The sequence below is a fragment of the Rhagoletis zephyria genome, unplaced genomic scaffold (genome assembly GCF_001687245.7).
Source record: "Rhagoletis zephyria isolate East Lansing unplaced genomic scaffold, Rhagoletis_zephyria_1.1 Rzeph_scaffold_00180, whole genome shotgun sequence".
NCBI classification, from domain to species: domain Eukaryota; kingdom Metazoa; phylum Arthropoda; class Insecta; order Diptera; family Tephritidae; genus Rhagoletis; species Rhagoletis zephyria.
In genome coordinates, this window is record NW_016157264.1 from 46892 (window position 1) to 72893 (window position 26002).

The 26002-nt window shown below is 35.0% G+C and overlaps 1 protein-coding gene and 1 long non-coding RNA gene across 6 annotated transcripts in view; one reads left to right on the plus strand and one right to left on the minus strand.

The window, feature by feature from the left end:
• shn (zinc finger protein schnurri) overlaps nucleotides 1-26002 on the plus strand; it is a 53274-nt gene that overhangs the window by 14207 nt on the left and 13065 nt on the right. For 2 of the 5 annotated variants that reach the window (XM_017608930.1, XM_017608955.1), the window contains exon 1: nucleotides 11581-11712. The exons of 1 other annotated variant lie outside the window; for it this stretch is intronic. The gene's annotated coding sequence lies outside the window, so the exon portion shown is untranslated. 2 more of the 5 variants (XM_017608949.1, XM_017608943.1) reach the window with 2 other exon arrangements.
• On the minus strand, nucleotides 1788-24680 carry LOC108357891 (uncharacterized). Its single transcript, XR_001846675.1, has 3 exons — nucleotides 24669-24680; nucleotides 7460-7462; nucleotides 1788-1871 (listed from the first exon to the last, which is right to left on the minus strand). It is a non-coding gene; the product is annotated as an uncharacterized LOC108357891 (long non-coding RNA).

A 26002-nucleotide genomic window follows, 5' to 3' on the forward strand; every position in this document is an offset into this window, starting at 1 on the left:
GCGAAAATCGACGGGGGTCTCCTTTTTTCTCTTTTGAATTTTTTGTTTGTCTTTTCTTTTGTAAATCACTTGCCAAATTGATAGAAATTCAGGTGAAATTTTCCAAAGAACAATTTTTTCTAAAATGAATGATGAATTTTCATATTTTGAAATTTTTGAAGGTCATAATCGTAAATTTTAAAATGGTCATTACGTCAAGAGCAATTTTGTTTATTGTATTTTTTCTAATTTAATATTTAAGTGAATTGTATGTATTTGTTAATAATTTAAATATTGTGTTATGTGAGCAGTTTTAAATTAAACAGAATCCCAAAATACGTACAATCCAAGTTGTTTGTGAATTTAAAAATTTTTTTTTCTAAAAAAAATTTATTTTTAATTTTTTTATTATTTGTATATTAGGGTGCCTCTCCAAAAAAAAAACGCACGGTTTTCCCGCCAGAATTATAAAATATATTAAAGTTAAACATTTTCTCCACTTTATTTCGGCAAGATATTTAGATTTACGTGAGCTGGACCGATTTGAAAATACATAAAAAAAAACTATTTTTTTTTATACCTAAAAAAAAAACTTTTTGAAAATGTTTTTTTTTTTTAAGCTTAAAACGGCTGCATAAAAATTTGTAAACATTTTATCCACGGAATTAATCAAACTCGCGTAAATCTTAACATTTTTCCGAAATATTTTGGGGAAAGTCTTAGAATATAATAGATTTTATAATTCCGATGGACTGCATGGATGGTACTGTATCGATTTTTTTTCTGTATGGAGCGTGATGTACCCTAATCTACATACATACATTCATACATACATACTTAACTATTTAGAAACTGTCTTTTCTCACTCTTGGTAAGGATGACTCCTAGGTTATCTTACCTTCAGAAAATTTTGAACTAATTACACGGAACCTAGAATCAGAAATAATGTTGACTACATAGCAGTCTTCTTCTGAAATAATGCTGACCACATAGCAGTCTATTTATCGACATTGCTTTTTAGGGGATATGAAGGATTACATACTTACATACATATATCATCCAATTGCAACTGAACTTGTGTGAGGAATTGTCATTATTTTTAAAACAAAATTTTCACCAAATACTTTGAGAACCATAAATAGCTGATAGTGAAAAATTATATTAAAATATATACACGTGTAAGATTATAACAATAAAAGGGGATTTTTACCTACTTTCGATTCTCCAAAATTAAAAAGTTTAATTCATTCATACCATAAACATACATGCATTTTATGTATGTACATATATGTATGTATGTATTTATGTTATTTAAATCATTGTTATCGCCCTCGCACGTTTCCACAATAAAGCGGTTAATTAGATGTGTGCGAAAAAAGAAATTAGGCAAAAGTAAGCCAATTTTTACTGATAAGATATATGTATGTAGTATGTACTCGCAAGAATGTTTGTCAGCAACATTTGTAGCTTATAAATTAAGAGAAATGAAAATAGATAATTTTTTTACTTTTGGTGCAAATCATTCGACATTGTGTACAAGTGTTCTCTTTCTGTATTCGAAAGTGGTACAGTACATTCCAAATGCGATTTTGCTTTGTGGTTACTCATACGCAGTGGTGTACGCAAATGAGAAGCTTATGATATCACTACGGTGACCATTCGTACCGATTTTGAGAAAATTGTCCCGCTGAATACTTTTTAAAAGTCGGGATGTATAAGTGTCCCGATTTTCAGTATTTCCTTTATTAATTTAAAAAGAGTCTCCCTGTAGTCTGACCCAAAAACATTTTTTCTTACAAACTTGGCAGCACAAACATAGCCAGCATCCTTACTTTCAATCATCTTTGGTTATGTTTTATGCTGTCAAACTGGTACTCTCCAGATATTGCAGTCTACCACTCTTGGATGAATTTTTTAAGGTTTTTATAATCATTTGTTATACGTTTTGTTTTTTGTTTTCATGAAATGGTTCTAACTTGGATTTATTGAATTTATAAAAAAATAATAGTTACTAATTTCCTCAAAATATTCATGGATATGAAAAATATAAGCAGTAGATACAGTGGCAAAAAAATAAATATTTAATGTTTATTATTTTTTATGAAAGTGTAGCTCGTTATTTATCAACGACGTTATTTACCAAAGCAATTAAAAATTTCAAACGTTTTACAAAAATTAGCGAAGTTCGACAAAGTTTCATCAAAATGTTGAGTTTTTTAATTAGATTTTGCGATAATTTTTCAAGTTTATTTCTCTTTGTTTTGTTTTAAATAAAACAGTATTCTATTCTAAAAACTGTCCTTCTATTCTAAAAACAAAATTATATGTTCGGATTTGATGCATTACAATTGCGCCGATTTTTTTCCACCAAAATCTGGTCACCGTAGATATCACACAAAATGATAGAAATAAAAGAGAAATAAAATTATGTACTTACAATAAAAACCATAAAATAAGTTAAATAAAAGGAGCGAAAAGAAAAGAAAATGAAAGAAAAGGAAAAGAGGGGGGAAACAGCAAAGAAAGGGATAGGTATGGAAAGGAAAACAAGGCGGAGGAAAGAAATTAAGGGAAAATAATGTGAGTTAAATTTTTTTTTCTCTTTTTGTACTACTGTTTATCACTTACGGCCAATTTCTCCATCTCTGGTTAACACTAATCCCAGTTAAACATCGTTACCGACCTTATCGACACAATGTTATATGCATGGAGTCAGTAGCGTCGGTAACGATTTTTAACTGGGGATCAGTGTTAACGAGAGACGGTGAAAACGGCCCTTAGAGTGCGTGGAATGGATGACGCGTCAGTGATTTAGGGTTTTCCAGTTTCAATTTCTCCAAAATCAACCGTAGTTTTTAGCACCTTATTATACCAAAATTAATGGGCTGCATAACTGCACACCCAAAATTTTTCTAAGAAGTCGAATTTAAAAGTTAAAAATTTTGTTAATTTTTTTTTTGGTATTTATTGAGCTTTCCCTAGATTTATGTGATATAAAAAAAATTGCTAGTTTTTACGGTTGGATAAACTATATTTAAAGAAAAAAAATTAGAGCATATACATACATAATTTAATAAAACTAAACAATAACTCAAGCGAATATGTGCCCCCTGTACTCTCCAAATCACACGCAACATCAGTGAACTACCACGAAAATATTTAGAAAAAAAAACTCCTTCATCAGAAGCATTATAGCCATTCTTACAGTTGGCTGACATTGCCAACATTGCTGTGACAGTGACAAAATGTGACGAAAAAACTAAAAAAAAAGATACTAACTATAGCAAGCGCAACCACCAGATACAAAATACATATATGCACACATGTACATACAAATATATTCAGGTGGCTAAAACCCGTTTCCAGCGATTTAACAAAACAAAAGGCAAACGTACATACATATGTACGTATGTATGCGAATTATATATATATTATATGTTTGTATAAATACGGCTATTAAAGCGAAAAAATTGTCGTCGGCATATATGTACATGTGTGTATGTGTGCACTTGTGTGTTACGTATTTCAACTTGATTCATATTTACCGCAGCTATTTACACGTAAACGGCTACCCCAAAAGCCCCTAAGCCCGCTAACTCTCTCCCTCTCTTTTCTTCTTTTTTTCGGTCACTCTCTCTCTCTCTCTCTCACTCTCATTCGCTCACTTGGTCGGCACCTCGCTCGCTTGCGCTGTGTACACTCATCGCACTGTGATGGCTGCCTCACCAGCTTGACTCGCCCGTTTTAGCGATCGCTAGATTGCGGGTTTCCTCGTTTCTGGTGAATCGTCGTCGTCGTCGTCAACCATTAAATGTGTACGCCATAAGCAGAAAGCAAAAAAAAAAAACAAAAGCAATAAAAAAGTAGTAAAAGAAGAAGAAGAATGAAACGAATAACAGCGGTAGTAGCGCATGCTTGCATACATAGACACACACACACACACACATACAAGCTTAGCAATATCGTCGCCTGATATACAGAAGCAGCCAACGCTGCGCTTCACTCTTAATTCCAGTTATTTGTTTTCGTTTTTTTTTTTGGCTTTTTTTTCTTGTTTACTGTCTCGGGGGCAACCACGTCTGCTTAGTAGCCCACCACGACCACCGCTACCCGCTAACACCGCCCTCGCGCTTGCTCACAAGCTGATATGCCGCTTTGAAAGCTTAACCAGCGCTTCACCGCTAAATACAGTACACTCTAAAAGACTCACACACAAACAATACATACATACATACATAAATAAATACCTACACAAATAGCTCTCAAGTGGCTGAGTTGTTCGTGTACTATCAGTGACTCACTCACGCGCTCACTCACTTACTCACTCACTCACTCACTCACTCATCATCTGGCCATTTGCCGAGCGATCGTCGCCGTCTTATTGTTGTACATATCGTTTGTTAATGAGGCACCCAAGTAATCGTACGTTCAACGTGCTCGGCTATTTGTTGTTGCTGTGGCTGTTGTTGCCAATTCACTTCAATATGTACATACATAGTTAATTAAGGAAGTTCATGATAATGATAATGATGTTATGACGTCGCATTGTTGATTTTTCTTGCGTTTAGTTTAATTTTTCCCTCCTTTGTATTTGTGTTTTGCAATTTTGCACTGTTGCTATTCATTTTTTATTGCTGGTAATTTTTGCCGTTGCTCTGAGCGCAAACACACAGCTACGCTATAATTAATTTTGTTTAGTTGTAGATTACGGCTCCTCATTTAGCTCTTGCTTATTTTGTATTTTTTTTTCAGTTGTTTTTTTTTTTTTTGTACGACTGTTTATCACTTCGAGTGTGTGAAATGGATGACGCGTCAGCGATTTACAGTGTTTTCCAGTTTCAAGTTTATAAAATATTTATCTGAGTGTGTACGCGTGTACGTTTTTTTATGCGCATTTCGTTGGCAGCCGTCTCCAATTTTTCGCACTCACCGCTCGCTTTATCGTTGCTGGCTTATCTACATACATACATATGTACCTGCATACATTTGTACGTTCGTATGTATGTATGCTTTATTTATTTTTCATTCGTTAGCTATCGTGAATTTTACGTGTAATTATTTTATTATCATAAAGGCGCGATAATTATTACAAATAAAATATTCAAATAATAATTTTATTTATTGGTTTGTATACTGTTACTGTTTCGACTTGTATGTATGTATGTATGTACATATGTATGTCAGCAAATCTCTTTTTAAGCAGTTTGCATGGCTTGACACCCTATTCAGCACAATTGATACTTCAAATGAAACGAACTCATCAATACTGGAACCACTTAGCATCGTGCAACTTTATTCAGCTCAGCTGAATGTGTTTTTTGATTTAATATAATCGTAAATTAAAAATGCAAAGAGGAATTTTGGAGTGCAAGTCTTTATTCAGCTCAATTTGGTATGATAAACTCAAAGTTACATATCATTTATGTTGCTTGTAAAGCTATTCAGCAGCGCTGAATTATGTGGTAAGCTATTTAAATGCACCTTCTTGGAAAAACCTATATTCAGCTCATTTCGTAGTGCAAAACTTTATTTAGCTCAAATTAATATAACGAATGCAGTGTTTATTATTGATACGTGTTGCCTTTCAACTATATTCAGCTGGGCTGAATAACATTTTGTGCTAAGAAAGACACGTTTTTTCAGTGAAATTTATCAGTATTGAAATACATGTGCTGAATAGTTGCTGAATTGTTAAAAAATGCTATTCAGCGCAGCTAAATGTTTACACATTCTATTTGAACCGCCTTTTCTTAACCCCAATGTTAATTTCATTGTGCATTGAATTGATGAAACCTTAATTCAGCGCGTTTAATTTTTTCGTGTAATTTTCATTTACTTTTTTTGATTATGTACTTAATTTATACACTTATCTCACTTTCATTGTAGGCTCCTCTGCACAGTGGTATCCACTTCCGTTGCTTTGCTCTCTAGCTCTCTTGCTACCACCCCTTTATCCCCGCTCATGTACGCTACCAGCGATTTAGCATATTTCATTGCAAATATCTAATTTTTGCAGTCAAAAACACGCAACCATGTTGTGCAACAATTTTATTGTTGGAGTTTTCGTTGTTATTGTAGCATGGCTAGTGGGGTGCTTCCCAGACCTTCCTTAGTCAGCGATAATTAACGCTTCTGCTTTGGCAATAAACTACTACATTGTCGTTTTTTGTTTGCTGCCGCAGTGGCTGCGCTTTGTATTCAAAGTATTTATTTTTTTTTTGTGTTGTGCACGATCAAAGGCACAAAACAATGGAGCAAAAACAGTGCAAATGTTTTTATACCAACAAAATCAGCGCATTCAGCTGCGCGCTCTTCGCCAAGCAGCCGAATAACTGGCCAAGCAGCAACGCATGTACGAATGATGGAATAATCAGCAACTGCTTTTTTCCGCTTCTTTGTATTTACTTTTATTTGCTATATCACTTTTTTTGTTGTTGTTATTTTTTCTACGCTTATGTCAGCTCAACTCGCTGCGTGTAGTTTGCAATATTCGAAATACATTTGTATGTAGCATTTTTTCTGAGTTGGGGTTCGATTTGTTATTCGAAAATTTTTTTTTTTCTTGCTTTGCTTTATTAGTATTGCCAGGGCAGCCATTCTTCTTGGCGCATTATTTGCGCGTTAAAATTACTTTAAGTGTGAGCTTAATAAGCAAGTGTTTAGGTGTACGTATGTAGATAATAATATACACTGAAGAGCAAAACTGTAACAAAATGTAATACTTTCTATTTCAACACATTTTTTTTTAGACATGTTTTAACAAATCAAATATTTTTTTTGCATAACTTTATTGGCATGTATGTACTCTCTCTCTCAAACCGGTTTGGTGTCAATGCAACAACAACAACACTAGTAGCAAGCAATAATGCAAATAAAGACAAATGTTACAGTTTTGCACTCAACCCATTTTTTATTTTTTACAATAAATAAAATAAATATTAATAAGATGTCCAATATCCTTTGGATTTTTTCAGCTCGTGGATACGATTAGGCATACTTCGTGTATACCTCAAGACAAAGTCAGTCGGAATAGCATCCCATACATCGCGTGTTCGCTCCCACAGCTCATTAACTCCACTGGGCGGACTTGAATATTCGGCAAGCTTCGATTTTACATGACTCCATAAATTTTCGATTGGGTTCATGTCCGGTGATTGTGGAGGCCACTTCAAGTTACGAAATTTTTGGCGTTGCATCCAATTTCGTACAACATGTGCGGTGTGCTTAGGGTCATTGTCTTGCTGAAAAATTACTTTTTCAGCAGTAAGACCCATACTTTCCACTACACCCGGCAGATTTTGTTGCAATATGGCCAGGTATTCCTCTTTCCGCATTATACCGTCTATTCGTACTAATGGACCCACACCATTTTTGGAAATGCAGCCCCACACCATAATGGAGCCACCACCATGTTTTACTGTCTGCTTGATGTGATGTGGCTGGACTGCATTTGGGTCTTTAACCCAATACCAGGCCCGACCATCTGACTGAAATCGATTGATTTTGGTTTCATCAGACCAAATAACCTGCAATCGTTTTGAAATTTTATGAAAAAAGGTCTTTTATAATCCATTTATAAAGACGTACCTGATCCCAATCTTCAACTGTCCAGCTTTGGTGAGCCGCAACAAAATCCCGCCTCAACCGCACATGTCTTTTTGTCAGCATTGGCTTGGTTTTCTTCTCCGCTGCCTTTAGCCCCAGTTTTGACAGGCTGCGCCTGGCTGTCCACTGACTGGCATCAATATCCAGCATCTTTAGTGCTTCTTTGGGAGTGACCGCCTTGCTGCTTGTTACCAAATTTGCCAGATGGCGGGCATCGCGGTCGCTTATCTTCCTTGGCCGGCCTCCTTTGTTACTGGGAACAGCGTCTGGTACATTTTTCCGCAGCCTTTGCACAGCCATGTGGCTCACTTCGAATTTTTTAGCTATTTTTCTTATAGACTCGCCTTTCTTCAGCAAATCAATTATTTGGCGTTGTACTTCCTGATTTAACATTTTGTCTTATTCACGGTCACGTTTATAATAATTAAAAATCCACCAAATATATAATTACGAGAAAAATAACGGAAAATTTGAAAATTAAGAGTGAGTGCAAAACTGTAACATTTGTCTTTATTTGCATTATTGCTTGCTACTAGTGTTGTTGTTGTTGCATTGACACCAAACCGGTTTGAGAGAGAGAGTACATACATGCCAATAAAGTTATGCAAAAAAAATATTTGATTTGTTAAAACATGTCTAAAAAAAATGTGTTGAAATAGAAAGTATTACATTTTGTTACAGTTTTGCTCTTCAGTGTATGTATACATATGTATGTACCTGCCGCACTCCGCAAATTTCATAGCAGTTGCTCATACGCCATGGCGTAGTGTATTTGCATTTATGTACATAGGTAAGTCTGTATGTATGCATTTTGTTGCCGTTTTGTTATCGATATTGCTTCTATTGTGGCTATAACTGATACGAATACATATATAGTACNTGTTGTTGTATTGACTTCAAATCGTTATGAGAGAGGGAGTAGGGATGTACCAACAAGAATATACAACGAAAGTATGAAAGTCTTTAGAACTTGGAAAGATAGCGATGGCTGAAGTAAAAAGTGTTACACCATGTTACAGTTTTGCCCGTCACTGTATGTGTATACCCTCTAGGGCAAAAATAAGCGCTGCTATGGATTTATGGAAATATAGCAATTCTCCATTTATTCGAAATAAATCAATTAAAAAATTTGTAAAAATAATACGCAGAGACCTATTTGAGGTAATATTATTTACTACAAATTGAACAAAGCCTCCAATCATCTACAATATGATTAGTTCCAAAAAATCTTTTTAAAATCAAAATTTTTCAAACATTTTTGGGATTTTTTGGGATTATCAAGATATGCGCGAAGTTTAGGAGTTTTCAGGAGCTTTTGAAACTTTTCGAAACTTCGTTTGACTTCTTTTTTTTAAGAAACTGATAAATTAGTCGTCGGTTTTCGTATTTGCCGAAACTTTTTAGGAATTTTTCAACATCTTTCGGGGGATTTTCCGGATTTTCGAAGTAGTTTTTAGAGTTCGAAGCTATGTATTTTATGTGATTTTTTGGGAGTTTTCGGAACCTTATGGAAAACCTAAACATTTTTCGCGACTTTTTGTATTTTAATTCGATTGTTTAGGTCTTTTCCATACTTTTCTCAACAGCTTTTTGGGTTTTTGCAAGTACTTAGAGACTTTTCAGTGGTTTTCTGAATTTTTAGGGATATTAATCAGAAACGTTTCGAGAATGTTTGAAAATTTTTTTAATCAAACTTTTTGCAATTCTCCAAACTTAACGCGAATTTTTTTTTCGAATTCTTGAAGACCTTTTATCATTTTTATGATTTTTTCGATAACTTTCGGTTTTTTTTTTTTAGGTTTTCTTAGGATCCTAGCCGGTATTATTTTAATTTTTTTAGGTCTTGGTATTTTTCGTGAATTTTTGAAAACTCTTTTAGAACCTTTTGCTAGTATTCGTAACTTTTGGAAATTTAATACAATATTACAATATTTCGAGATTTTTTTTTGGATTTTTTTTTTAAATTTCGGGAATATGTCGAGTTTTTTCCTAGGTTTTCTTGAGATATAGATTTTTTTCGAGTTTTTCAAAATTGCTTGATATGTGCTGACATGTATTGACATGTTTCTTTATTGACGTTCTAAATAATTTTTCGATAGTTTTGACTTTTTTTGTAACTTTTTTGGCATCTTTCATATTTTCGTTTTTTTTTAGATTTTTGGAGAACTCTCAAATTTGCATTTAAGCCTCAACTGCGCTTTTTATAAACGCTTCAAGAAATATGCCCAATTTCCTACAGGGTACATATTAAATAAACTCGCTTATTAAGCGTATGCTTGCGCTGCATCATACACATTCTTGCACAAGCTTACACAAATAATTATGCATACAACAATCGACGGCGCTTGCTCTCCAACTGACCGAACGACCCAGCTGACTGGTTTGCTTGGTTGGTTAGCAGGCTGGCTGGCTAGCTAGCTGACTATTGGTACTCGTTTGGTCGCTCGACAGACTAGGCATATCTCGCCAGCTGAATCGCTGGCTGGCTGGCTGGCTTGCTGACTGGTTGCTTGTCAGACTTGTCAGCTTGTTTGCGTGCGCCACTCGCCAGCAACCTTTCCCTTCACTCCCCGCCCCCTCCCTTGCTCTAGACACAGTTTTATTGGTATTTTATTGCCCCGTTTTGCTGCTGGGTGAGTAAGTGTGAATTTTGTGGTATGCGCTGTTGGAGCACTTGAGCATTGACGGCAGCAGCAGCAGCAGCATCGGCGACGTATTTACATATATACATTCATACATTTCTAGCTTCATTGGTAGTGTTCATCCGATACCACCATGTACTCGATGCCTGTACTCATTAAAAGTATCGAAGAGAATACTCGATGCTACTCGAAAGTACGGCTAGGAAGTACTCGATTCTACTTGTACTCGAAGGCACTCACACAAGAAATTTTACTTCAATTAATGAAAATCCCTTTTCATATCCTTCTATTTTGAAATGGGGTACTTGAAAGTGCTGAAATAGGAGATGTTAAGTAATGAGAACCCTCATTGTTTACTTGTGTTTGACGCTTCGGTTTTAAAACGATCATTGCGCAAATCATTGATGGCTCCACATCGTCCTCTAATTCGATACGATTTTCGTTCTCCACTTTCGTTAGTTTTAACTCTAGCGAAATCGAGTGGTTCCCATCTTAAATCGTTTTTTTTTTCAAAAGCTACAACATAGATCTATTTTCAGTTGATCTTTCCAAATTTAGCAAACAAGTAAAGACTTGCACTTTGTACTCGATACCCTCGACGAAGTATTTGTTCACGCGTATCGAAGTACAAAAAACACTCGGTACTTGCTAGAGGTACTCGAGTATATCACTATTCATTGCGTAGTCAGTCGCTTTCCCGGTGCGCTGCTCCACACTCCCTTCACACATGTTTACATACCTACATACGTACATACATACGCTTAGTGTACACTTCAAGTTTCTTGATTATTCGATTCTTTGATGGAACTTGTTGCTGCTTTGTTACCAAAGTATGTAGTTGTTGTTCTCATCAACTTGCCTCTTTTGCTGTTAGCGAGGTTGGTGCGGCTGTTGCTTTTTTTCTTCGTCGTCTTATAAGTGGCGACTCTCTTGCTTGTTCGCCTTCGCTTTGGGGATTTGGGGTCGTTTAGGCAAATACAAACAGATGTATGTATGTATGTACATATGTATATACCTGCAATCTCCAACCCACCGACAGATGTTTGCTTTTATTTATATTTCCCTCTTTGTCTCGTTTCGTCTGTTTTATAAACAGCAACGTACTTTTTTTCTTTTTATTTCGTTTTATTTATTTTTCTGCTCAGCTGCTTGGCTTTTGCTTATACATATCTACCTTACTTATGCACATGCTCGCATAATGCATACTCGTACAAAACTGATATCTGCTTTATTTCTCTACGTGCGCGCCTGTATCTGTGCGTGTCTTTTTGCATTTGTCTGCGTGTTTCTTTTGCGATTGTGATTTTTACTTGGAAATTGAATGAATTTTGCTTGTCCGTCTAGTCGCGTTTCGTACGCGAAGTCGTTCACAAAGCACAATTATTGCGCGCTCGTCCGAACTGTTCGCATACGCGGTCGATTCTTTTGAAGAATTTGTCGGGGCAGCCAGAGTCTTACATATCACTGTAACTTGGAAAGTACATAAGTAAGTGCATAAATTAGTACCTTTGTATGTTTGTATAATACATTGGAGCTTGGGCTTATACATTCATACGTATGTACGTACGTAGACGCCGTGTTTGTTACTAAAAACGTGCCAGCCAGCAAGCCTACATTCTAAATACCATAGGCGTATGCTTGCACAGTTGTTGTGGGATTCCACCCAGTCGCAGCCACAACCGTTTCACCGCACTGCGCCACTTCGTCAAGCGTTTACTGGGTAGGTTGTCTACTTGCTTGCCTTCGACTTCGACTACGACGACAACTGTCTGCGTTGCCAACGCACAAATTCCTGATTACTTATTATTACATTTTCAACGTACAAAGTGATTTTTTTGCTGCTGTTGTTGTTGTTGTTTGACACAAGAGACACGCGTGCGCCTCTTTCACCCGCTCACACGCTAACGTTTTAGCCTTTTTCTTTGTTTTGTGCTGTGTTTTAGCGGTCTTTTTTTCGCGTATGCGCGCGCCCCGTTAATTTATTACGCGCCGCGTATCTGGTGATATTAATAGTCAGCAGCGGCAGTGGCGGTGGCAGCAACTGTGTGCCGTTTCTCGGCGCTTAGGCCACTTTTCTTGCGCGCAGCTCAACTACGCAACGCACACATACACGCCAACGTCGTCGTCGTCATCAACATCATCATCATCATCAGCAACACTGTAATCAGGAGTCGCATTGCCAGTTCAATTCAGTTTGCCGCATCAGTTAGGCGGCAATGCCAGTCGCAGTTCGACTCTTGGAATAAAAATTCGAAATTTCGTTTTTCGCATTTCCGCTGTGCAAATTTGCGCGTTGGCAGCTAAACAACAGCCATACAAGTTTGAATAAAGTAAACAGAGCTAAATTTTGAAGATCACCTATTTTTCAACGTATATACATATGCATTACATATGTACATATTTACAAACGTGTGTGAATTCTTGTGAAGTGAAAAAGTGTGCGCTCTTGCTGTATTTTCTGGAATTCCATTTTATTTCCGCGAATTGCAACTCATCTAGCCCAACGCAAACAATCCGACAGTCCCCACCAGCTGCTCCATCAACCCGTCATCGTCGTCGTCGTCGTCGTCGTCTGGCGCACGCGGACGTCGTGCTCACATTCGTATATTTATCGGTGTTAATATTTAGGTATAAACGCCTACCAATACACAAAACACATAATCGTGCAAGTGCCTCAACCGCACTTCGATATCGTCAAGTGTTCAATTACTACATACTACGTCGGTCATACTTTTAGTTGTTTGGTCGTTCACTTGCTTGCTCAGCCACTCGGTCGGTCGTTCGTTGGTTCGTTCGCTTGTTCGCTTGTTTGCCTGTTGGTGGCTTAAGTTAAACAGGCGTTTTTTGTTTATAAATTAGCTGACGTCGCGGCGCATATGTATTGACGAGCTTACAAACCTACACATGTACATACATACGTATGTTTATGAATTACTACACCTCCGCTCATGGATTTACTGGGTGTGAATAACTCATTTTTTATTGTTAATATTGCTGGTTGTGTGTTTCTTCTGTCTGTTGGTGCTTTTTCTTGCTGCTATTCACGTTTGCGGTGGTCATGCCGACTTAAATCTCGCATTTACAATCAAAAATTCAACAAATTACAGCAGCGCGTAAGTGCTACACAGTGTTAATTGTTTAATTAATAAGACATCATACGAGTATTTCTGGCCGTTGTATTGCTTCATGTTTGGAACGAATATAATTCGACTTTAATTAAGCATACACAGTTACAAATATACATACATACATACATATGTAGGGTGATCAATTACGAGCTTTTCGCTCAAAGTCAATGTTTATAAATAGTTACGTGGTGACGTGTTTGTCGGCGTTGAAAACGTGTGCGCCATAAACATCTGACCTTGGCTAGAGGGAAGCCGTCTGTACACTTATAAATATCTATGTACATATGTACATACTATATAAACAGCAATTATACGGTTATTAAAATATTAAAGTTTTGCATTAAAATTTTAATGAAGCATTGCTGAGTGTTACGAAGCAAAGTACAATTAAAATAATACCTACTAAAACAGTAACAACTTTTACTTATATTCAGCTAAGCTGAATTGCGATTTTACTGAATTTTTAATGTAGAGGTTTAAGTGATGCAACTTTAAAATTCTATTCAGCTGCGCTGAATTAGATTTTATTGATATTTAGCCAAGTTGTGCTAAAATAAATGAAGAAGACCGGAAAACAATCAATTTTCTTGTTTTAGTGATATTCAGCACAGCTTAGTTGCAGTTTTAATGTGCTCAAAATGAACGAAAGTATGTATTCTAAATGCATTCAGCTGCACGTTTCGAAATTAATCAACAACAACAACTCTGAAAAAAATAGCATGAAAGCGCCAAGTTTTGTTTCAATAAATGGAAAAAGGCTTCAAAGCTTTAAGTTGTGTCATTTTAGTGATATTCAGCACAACTTAGTACCAGTTTCGAAAAGCATTGAAAAAGTAAAAGTGCTGAATGGGACAAAAGCGATATTTTAAGCATGCAGAAAAGTCATAAGCATTATCGCCAATTCCATTTGAATAAATATTTTCGGAAATTGAAAAAATGTATGAAAGTGAGATCAGTATTCTATTCAGCTTCGTTACGTACATAATTTCATAGTTTTTCATTAATGTATTTGCTTCCGACAAAATTACTTAAATCATTTTTAATTGCATTATTTCTATGCATTTCTTTTCAATATTTTCACATACAGTTTTTCCTCAATGAACTGTGCGCAAATTTTTTCACAGCGCTGAATATTACTAAACTATATTCAGCATATATTTCCGAATTGCTTACTCTAAATTGTATCGCTTTCTTTCAGCTTAATTAATAGCATAGTTATATTAAATTTTTTAAAGCTTATTCAGCTAAGTTATTCTGCACACCTTTTACAATATTTAATATTTGGTTTCTCTTTACATAATTTTGTGAAGAGTTTAACTGCGCTGAATTAAGCTTAACGCTTAACGGTAAAATTCTTCGTTCAGTTGTTGAAGCATATTCAGCTTTGTTTTTTCAGCACATTGTTTGCTTTATTTTACCAATTCATGATAATGAACAACTACGTGTCCGAGTAAACACTTCCTCCTAGCCTGAACGGTCTTACTATTTGTTTAAAGGTATTCATTGCGCTTTATTATTTGATATTCATACATCTATTCTATGGAAAAATTTACATGCAGAGTGAACCAGAAAGATAAAAGGGCTGAATTCGGTCGATTTCTCAAAATATTTTTTTTACGTTTGTGCTCCTTAAAAATTTTTATCAACATATTTATCAGCGCTGAATAAAGGCAAAAGTTATTCAGCGCAATTTTTACTCCGATATTCATATAGGGATGCAAGTTTTGGGGAGTAACATCGATGTTTCGATGCATCGGAAAAATGAACATCGATGCTAAAATACATCGCCAGAAAAACATCGATATATCGATGGCTTCCGATGTTTCGAGATTTGTTAGAAAAATTTAATACTTTTCAATTCCAACTCTCTGTAATTCTTATTTATTTACCATACCCTCCCTGTAAATAGAATAGAAATGCATGCCGTCGTAAGTTCGCTGAGCCTAAAGTTCCAAGGCCCAATTTCAATGAAATTTCAACGGGATCTCGGTCCTTGTTTAATGACTAAGTATGCATTTTTAATATCGAAAGATAAGAGTATACTCAGAATTTCTGAATGTTCCTTCTAAAAGAAACAAATATACAAATTCATGGCCAGTCAAAAAATTTTAGGAGCATAATTCGATGTTAAAACATCGCTGAAACTGGCATCGATGTATCGTCAATTTAGCGATTTTAGGAAATTGTAAACATCGATGGCAAACATCGAATTTTGAACCGATATTATCGATGTTTCAAAAATATCGATGCATCGTTTGCATCCCTATATTCATATTCCATGTGCTATGCTGAATAAATTATATAAACAAACTTGGGAATTTTCTAATCCCTAATAATTTTTCCCTTTCATAGTTTTATTATTTTGCGTTCTGAGTTTTCAAAGTTGAACATTTTCCGCTTATTCTAATTCGCTATCGAATATTTATTCTGCATATTATGCAAAAAAATATTATTTCACGATTTTATTTATTTATTTATTTTTAATGCTTCTGTTCTTGGCATGTATGATGCGCGTATGCCCGCGGATTATTTAGTTCACTACTATGCATATATGTATATACATATCGATGTATGTGTATGTACAAACATACATTTGTATTGTGCTTATTTATATGGGCTGTAGTTCTTGGGGCTCACCTATGTGCAGCATATTTCAGGGAATACCCACGCTGCATACCAATCACCCTAAATAGCGCAATTGCTCTAAGAGAATTGTTTCTTTATTTTTTTTTTGCTTTTGCAAATCACCAACCGAGTGGCAAGCATCAGCTCGTGGCTGTGAGTTCACTCTTAAAATCCGCATTCTAAATGTGAATAAATAAAAATAAATTTTGAATGCAAAAAAAAAATTAAAAAAGCAGAACAGCAAAATACTACTTAGGCAGCGGATAAAGGGGTTGAAGGGGTATATGAAAGAACTCGGGTTAAGCATTAAATAGCGAATATCGCACAAAAATATACATTCGGTTACAATTTTATGTACAAACATACATTGTATATGTACCTGCATACAATATGTATAGAAGTAAGTGAGTTTTATAATAGAGGTGTATATGACTTTGTGTGTTTGCTGAAATCAGTTTCAATTTCCTTTGCCGCCTTAGCCCGGCACTTATCAGCAAACTAGCAATTCAGCTGCCGTTACTGCGCGTAGATTTAGCTGGCAACCCCATCGGGCGGGCGATGACGTACCATCAAAGGTAGTTGCTGCTAAATACTTTTGTCATTTTAATTGGCGACAGCGCCGGCAACAATGTGCATACATCTGTATGTATGTATGGCTTTGTAATTGGCTTTGTACTCTGACTGTATATATTTGTATTATTTAGAGTCGCTAAAAAAATGTTCAACGACGACATCTAATTGCCGCACCTTTTTAACAGCGCAACAGCAAGCACAATGTTCAATCGCATTATTGTTGACATTTTTTTTTTAACTTTTTATTATTGTTTTTTTTTTTTTTTGTTTTAGTTATGTTGTGTGGTACATGGGCGCATTGCTGTATTTTACTGTCAATGCTGTCATTTTTACTTTACGGTCATCACAATGATTGACTGTTGTGATTTGTTGTTTTATTTTGCAGGCATTTGTTTTGTTGTTGTCATTATAGTGTTTTGTTTTGAGAAGAATATAAAAATCAGCTGAGGCGTATTACTTCTGGTAATTTACCTGCACTGGCCCCTTTATTATTTTGTTGAAGAAGTATTTTATATTTGTAATCTAAAGTTTTAAGAGCTTTTCTTCCTGCCAAGTAACCAGTTCTAGATTTTAAATCCTCCCAACTAAGGTTAAGCAGTTGTTCTAAGATTCCATGGAAGAGAGTTATTAATCCCTTGCAATGTCTTTTGCCCATTGATATGCGCCAGCTGCTTCGGGCCCAGCGTTTCGCGATAGTGTCAGGCCTTTCGCTGCCATCACAGGGCACATAACCCAAAACTCAGGACAAAACATGTATTTTACTGGTCCCTAGTTCGTAAGTTTAAACCACAGTCAGATGCAATTGTGCACTGAAGATCGGGCCCTAAGGCTATTAATGCTGCCTGGCTGTGAGACATGATATTTTTGGTAGCCCTTGCTAGTCCTTCTACGAAGAAATTTGGAGCCATTAGTTCACCAGCCTTGGAATCCTTCGCTGGTCATTGTGACTGCCGCAGTGCAAGCGTCCCTTTCAGAAACTATAACTTTGTAGGACTTAATAAAAAATAACTCCGTGTGAGAATTTGACAACCTGATATGACCCCCGAGGTCTCTACTATAAAATGCAGCTTAAAGCATAAACAGACGGCAGAGTTGATCCGGATCAACTCGGGAATTAACTACAGTTGATCCGGATTAAGTCCAAGTTAATCCGGATCAACGCTGCCGTTTGTTTAAGCTTTTGGATTCGGCTTTTAAGCTTGGCCTCTTTCTCAATAAGTATGTATAGACGCTATAATTTTTTTTTAGTTTGTTGTAGAATGGGCTAAATTTTAATAAAAAATTAACAAGAAATTTACCAAGGAAAACTTTTTTAATTTCGCAAAAAAAAAAATTAATGCAAAACATTTCTGAGAGTCACTGTACATATCTAGGTATGCGCATCCGTAGATATGTAAATATTTACGTGCATTTTTTGTAGCCCTGCGCTTTGACTCTTATTATCACATCATACAACGTCATTCAGCGCCATTCAACTCGCCACTGTATGCGATGCCACTCGCTTGTTTTTTTTCATATGGCTTTTTTTTTTTTTTTTGTTTTTTGGCATACGGCTGAATTGCGAAATTAAGCGCGCTACAAGTAACTAAATTGTCGCTCGACATTTGTATGCATCAGTAGGCTTACATACTTATACATAACTTGTGCATATACATACATATATCTGTGTATGTGCGCCTGTAATTGGAGTGTGCTGTCGCTCATTTAAATTAATGTCAGCACATTGTTTTTATAATTTTTTGACGTTGCGCTTGACATTTTGCTCGCGTTCGCTATTACACTCCTTCATTCGTTTGAATATTTGTTTGTCTGTTTGTTTATTAGTTACTTCTGTTCTGTCTGTTGTATGTATGCCCATATTTACAAAACGTTTATATGATAATTTTACGTTTGCAAGTACCTTTGTACTTTGTACAGCAAAGAAAACCAAGTCAATATTTGAATTTTCTTATATTGAAAGGCGTAGTATGTTAATGAGTTATGAACTGTGTATGCGTACACGTATGTAGCTTTACATGTATGTATGTATGTATGTATGTATGAATGTGTTATTTGTTACAAAGTTTACTTTAGACTTACTTACTTTCATGATAAGTGCTTTGCATGAATAAAGTTAAGTATCTCTAAGATTTAAGCGTTATTCAGCAACAAATTTCTATATTCAGCTTGCTGAACTACTATTTTACACTACTTTTTTAATTTTGTTAAGTATTCAAACACATTAGAAAATATTCAGTTAAGTCAATTAAAGCACTAAACTATTCGGCACATTTTTTAGGTGTATTGTATGTAGACTTGTTTGTTTTAAAATTGTTTTCTTGATAATTGCTTTACATTTGAACGTTATTCAGCTAAAAAATTTGAATTCAGCTGAGCTGAATTACATTTTTCTTAAGCTTAGAGCGAAATTCTAAAATATTAGAATATATTCAGCTGAGTTAAATGAAGCATTTGACTATTCGGCACAGTAGTGGTGTTAATGTTGGTGAATATTAAGTAATGCAGCATATTTGAAAGCTTTTCTCGCAGTTCATTAGCTAATTTTAATACTTGGCTTAGGTCAGTAACGGCTCTCAGCTGCGCTGAATAAGATTTAGACCTATTCAGCATACTTGGTAGAAGCTTTTGGTGAACGCATTCACGTGCACAACATTACTTCCCGTTCAGTAAAGATCTTTACGATCATGTACAAAAAAAATAAAAAATCTTGTCGCTTATTTAATTGCCATCATAAACATTTATGCACATATCTAGCCACTTTATATTGCATTTAAGTATGTACCTACAAAGTAGTCAGTCCACTTGACAGCATAGTGCGCTTATTGAATATGGTTGTTGCTAAAACTGGGTGTGAATAGTCAAAAGTCATTCAACGCTAAATACATAAAACATTTACTGAATACTAATATTTATCGCCGTTAACAACTGAGATAGGAAAATAAGCGAATATGAAAACCAATGCCATATTTACGGTGCAAAGATGAGGAGGTCTCTGGTTTTAGGCAGCGATGCAAATATTTTATGTTATAAAATGCGCACAATAAGCGCTTAAGTGCTCATTTAGGCGGCTTATCTGCACTTGATAGAGCTTAGTATCTATATTTTATTTTGTTTTTATTATCATGTCAAGTGCACGAAATTTTCACAGTTAGTTAACAACAACAGCTGGCGATTTAAACTTCAGCTAGTTTATGAAAAGGAACACTTAAGTACGATTGTGCCGCCAAATTACTAATTTTTTGGCATGTGCGTAGTAGGGTGAAAGCTCCAATATTAGGAAAGTGAACGCTTATTTTGAGTTAAATGTTTTCTCTTTTTATGCACAAATATCGAAAATACTAGTTTTTTGGCATTTAAATTTCCATGAATTAAACCGTAAATTATTAAAAGTGAAAGCTTAAAAGGCTATTAAGGTGAAAGCTCTTTTATCGAAGGGTTTTTCTACAGCAGTAATGGGCAGAAAGAGCTTTTATCCTATGCACGTTCACACAAAATGTATAGAAAGCTTAAAATGCTCTGCACCAAGCAAAATGGTGTACATCACGGCTCTACAGTGGAATACAATATTTCAAAACTTCTCTTTTGACATTCAAATGTTACCGCAAATTAAGCTGTATGTAAATTAAAAAAGTGAAAGCTTCAAAAGCTTGTGAGGACGAAAGCTCTTTTATCTAAGGTTTTTTTTCTGCAGCACTAATGCGCAGAAAGAGCTTTTATCCTATGCACGTCCACACACACAGCCCTAGAATAAAATATTTCTTAATTTCTTTGAAAATTCCCTATTCGGAGGCCTTTAAGGAGCGAAGTGCATCGACACATTGAAAAAATAAGCAAAATACATACACAGGAAAAGAGAGGGAAAGAGGCACATTCTCAAATCGCGCATCTGCTGCAAAGTGCAAGAGACATCTATATCAGCACAACGAGCTTTGATTCGCAACATTTGCCTTATTTACCATAGTAAGCTCACGCAGCAGAATTTAGAAAAGTGAAAGCTCTTAATGCCAAACGAGACTTTCAATCAGGCATATTCAGACTTTCGAGTGGATTGCTTTATCATAGACTCCATTCCCTTTTTGATAATTATTTCACCATTTTCTGACATAAAAAAGCAATGTCTAAATATCTACGCCGCAAATCATCTAAAAACAGACCCATTCTTATCTGGAATCTCCAAAAAACCACACCACACCAAATATAGACTATTTATTTGCCAGCATTTTATTACTTTTGTTTAGCGCTTCAAGTGGTTCAACTCGTTATCGCTAGCCACAAACTGCGGTCTTGAATGATAAACATGCCGATCAAGTGAGTTCGAATAGCAAAGCAAACGAGCATAACAAATGTGAGTGAACTTTAAAAATAAGTTATCACAAAAATTAAAAATAAAAATAAAACACAAATGCGAAATAGAATTTATGGCATTAAATCAAATACATATATATAGCGATAAATGTTTTTATGGAAAATTTCATAGATAACATCAAATGCCGCTTGTTTATTTTTTAAGAATGATTCTGTGGTTTTTTTTTTGCGTACACTTGAACGCAACAGTCATAAATATCAGTGCATTTATTTGACTCTATCGGCTTTTAATAATAATTTTGGATATATTTTCAAGTGACTCATATGTATGTATGTATGCGCCAATCGATAGTGGCAACAAAAAAATCCACTTCACCTGGCTGAGCCAACTTTCATTCTTTTCGGCAAAAAACCTATCCACTGACTTGCCAACAAGTAAATATGTACTTACATATGTATGTATGAATGTAGAATCTACATTGTAGATATGCAAGTACGAAAAAAAAGAAAAAGAAAATATTGCAAAGCATAACAAATATGACAGCCGGCGTGTTGTCATTAATAACACTAATCTGCATTACGTATACGCACGGGCAACTCGGTTGTTTTGGTGGAATAGGGAGGGAGAGAGGGCAAGAAAAACGCGCAGCTGAATAGCAGGCAATAACTCACACTCACACACTCACTCTCTCTTCAACACACTCTCTACGTTGCTCGCTTATGTTTGTTTAGCAATTTGCACACTTGTTGCCGCCGTCGCCGCCACCATTATTCGTCCTGTCGCCAGAAGGGAGTACAGTAGGCCAGCAAGCAGGCATGCATGTGTGCAGCATGAGTGTATGTATGTATGAGTGTTTGTGCAAATATTTACGATGTGAATTCGCAAAAAACAAAAACTTGAAACAAAGCATGTACAAACACAGTCGTTTGGCTAAACAAATTAGAGCAAAGTGGGGTGAAGCGAAACCATAAAAATAAAAAAAAAAAACAATTAAATGGATTCGCGATAAGCGTGCGTAGCGCAGCACACAAAAATTTTCACTTGGGCACTGTGCAAACTTGTGAAAAGATTTAAAAGCATTTTAATTATTGTAGCAAAAAGTCGCTATCAGCCGCAACGCGCGTCTAATAATAGCAAGGCTGCTGTGAATGATAAAGCACGAATGTTGTAATGGTTAGTAATGCTGGCATTTATGGCGTGAGTTTGTGGTGAATAAGTGAATGAGTGGGTGAGGCAGTGAGCCAGTGAGCCAGTGAGTGAATGTACAAATGATTAAGTGAGTACATTAGCAGTAACTTCGAGAGCAGTCGTGCGGTGATAAGGGAGGATATCCGCTCTAATCGGGCCAAAGTGAATAAATATGTATTTGTATTACTTTATAGTTTTACTTGCTATAATTCTTTATCAGTACTGCCATGTGCAATTAATCACACCAACAAAACTAGCAAAATCAAGCTACATATATATGTTGTTAATGATAGTGCTCTCTTATTTTCAAAATCAACTACTAGACGTGGTAGTTAGCTTACGCAAAATTGTATAAAGCCGCATCATACGATGACTACTACTTAGTCCGTCAGCCTATCAGTCTCTCAGTCTCTTGATGGTTCTGTGAGTCAGTTGGGTAACTATAGCTACTGTATTTGTGCATTAGTGGTTGGTAGTGGTGAATAATTGGTGTGACATTTGGTTAATAGTGTTATTATTAGTGCAATATTTATTTATTTTATCAACCTGAAGAGCAATGAACAACTGAAAAACTTTATTATTCAACTTCATTTCACAACGCTCTTACTTTAAAAGCTGAGCTGAATTACACCATACATATTTGGTAGAAAATTTTCAGCTGGAGCAAGCTTTTAAACGAAGAATAATTTTAATTTTTTAGTGAATTGTAACGAAGAACGATTTCCGCACTAAATAACTGAATGCAAGTGTTGTAAATTATTACAAAAAAGATACATACATACGTATTTTGTATATCATCAGCGCTTCTTGTTAGTATAATTCAGCTGCATTACTAAGTGCAGTAAATTATTATATTTGAGTGAAAGTAATTTTTCAACTAAAAATTGCGCTGAATAGCGAAATAATCCCTTCAGCTTAGCTGAGTACCATGCCTTTGTAGATAGAATTAAAATTTGTATAGTTTGGCAGCATTAAATGTGCGCTGAATTGCTGACAATTTTATGCAGCTCAGCTTAATTGATGTAATTATACTCATTATATACTTCTCTTTTGAAAAATACGCGCTGAATTACAACAAACAATAACCTTTGCTTTACCGGGTTGAGGTTCGTTACCAAAACAGCTAAAGCTTATCGTTAAAGTGTATTCAGCACAGCTGAATATAATTTTCGACGCGCCTAATTCACATTACATCGCTAAAACTATACAACAACAGTAATTTAGAACGGCTGAACACATTTCTGCTACATCTTGTTTACTTTTATTTGCTTTACTGTTGTATATTTTTTTTAGTTTCAAATTACCTATCCTAATCAACGTTTATGCTTATTTTTTCTTTGTTTTCTCATTCTTCAATCACTTGACTTCATTTGACGTCAGTGGAAGCGTTATCAGCACAGCAATTAAAGCGCTGACTGTCTTAAGTGCCAATGTTTAATTTAATTATATTTTTTTTACTACCCTATCTTTATGGACGTATAAGCTCATACATGCATAGTATGTATGTCTTTTTATATATTTGCTTTGATACCTACATATTGTTCATCTGGAGTCCCACTCGAGTATTGCCTCAATTAATATTCGGTTATAAACTTTTATTATAAATAAGTAATAAATCTTTTCTTTTGTTTTTTTTTTTTTTGCTAAGTAAATTTAGTGATACAGCTGTGCTATTAGTTTCAAGTGACTTGCAACTGGACATACATACATACATATGTACGTATGCGACTTATTTATGGGCCCTTAAGTGAGACTTACTGCTATTTTGAAATGCTACTTGAAACCGCTATAAATATATCTAAGTGCAAATCTATAAACTCTCGCACCCTCAAACTCCAAAAGAACATCGAGTCGCTCCAAACTGCATACGAAATCATGTCAGTGCAATATTGGTGGGCTCATGAGTAAAGCTAAAACTGTTTTTTTTTTTCAAGGAAATTCCTCGAAACCAAGGCGTGATTGACAACTTACCGGTGGTTTTGCTCGAAACCAAAATAAATGCGGTAAATGACAGTTTAAATTATTTTACGCCCGTTAAATATTACTCAATAGTTCTCATCGTTTGCTTGTATTTCTGTCTATAAAATATACACACATCCATTTGGTGAATTTTAATTGACGCTTTCGGTTTTTATTCTGAAGTTCAACTGATTGGTGTAGTAGGCAATATAATTTTTTATTGACATCAGATCATAGCATACAATTGCGCAATTTTACTGTTATCATTGTTTAAGGGAAATACGTCAGAGGTATACAATTTTATGATCATACGAGGTAATTAATGAAGAATGCTTACCAATGCATAGCAAATGGCATATTCAATGCCGAAAAAGAAGAAACGCGAATAAAATTAAATTATAATTACATATGTTATAGAAAGAGCAAAAATGTACTTGTGAAAATGTTATCAGCGGAATTTCCGCTCATTTATTTGGCTGCAAATACAATTCAGCACTTTGTACTTTGTTGTCACAATGGACAATGCTGTCTCCTAGTGAAAGTATGGAATATTTCACACACGCCCTCCTTGTACTTTGGCCGCGAAAGTAGATTAAGTCCAATTATCAATGTGCGCTGAATAGCTGACATTATTCAGCTCAGCTGAATATAATAAATTGGTACACAAATTTTATACTTATTGGATTTTATAATAATGCACAGTTTATGTGCAGTTTTTTTTTTAACAATTATTGCGAGCTGAAAAGCAGAAAACTGTATTCAGCTGAGCTGAATATGACAAATTTTGTACACAAATTGTATACATATTTATTTGATTGCAGTATAATGCCTACGTGGTACTGTTGGTGTGGTAGATGGTTATAATTGAAAAAAATATTATATTCAGCTATGCTCAATATTCCTAAATCATCTGGTAGATTGAAAAAACCATATTCAGCAGCGCTGAATTTAATTTAAGTTACTTAAGTTACAATGTTTTCGTAGACTTGGCAGTTTTAAATAAATAAAAACTAAACTAATTGAAGACTAATCATCACTAAAAATATATTACAAACTAAAAAAGGCTTTTAGAACCAGAGTAACTGCATTCAGCACTGCTGAATATATTTTAAAATACTCAACACTCTATATAAAGTAATTTTTTAAGCAAAAAACCAAACCGACTTCAATTCCCATATAAAAATTTAAGATTAATTAATTAATTTCTTCACGATCCAATAATCGGATCTAAATTAAATTGGTATGGAACCACCTTACCTTTGAGGTAACACCTTTCCTTTAAAACAATTATAGAAATTATATATGTAGATCGGTTAATGTTAATACATAAAAAAATAAAAAAATAAATAAATATCCCGACCATAACCATAGCACTAGGCTAGATTTATGTACTTCAGCACTCAAATCCTCAAGCGTCAATATTAAGTAGAATTTTCGAATGGAAATCTAAAAGCCTTAGGATTTCTTTAATATGCCAAAAAGTTTCTATTTGTGATTAATTTCAACGAATTCATAGTGGCGTCAAATCGAAAGCAATAGTCACTTTTACACGCGAACATGCGAATATATACATACATATGTACATACATATCCCACTTCAGCAGCACAAATAAACAAATAATCAATTCTTCTACGTAAATTGCTGATGAAAAAATTTATTTAAAAAAATACAAATGTAAAAGCTGCTACTGAATTTATTCATATAGATACTATACAAATAAAACAAAATTATACTCCCACAATTGACGTAATATTGTATTTTACATATTCAGTTATTATAATGCCAACTTAGTCATATTTATTTTCATGTAAGTGTGGCTGTAGGTTAATTACACATAATTCAATGGAAAAGTCAACCACAGACAAAGTGACTGGTGGCCGGGTGGCCGGGTGGCTGGTTAACCAAAAATACCACACAAAAAAATATATGTATGTATGTATGTAAATAAACGTGAGCATTTCACGCTATTATTCACGCGTACACACACACATTTCAA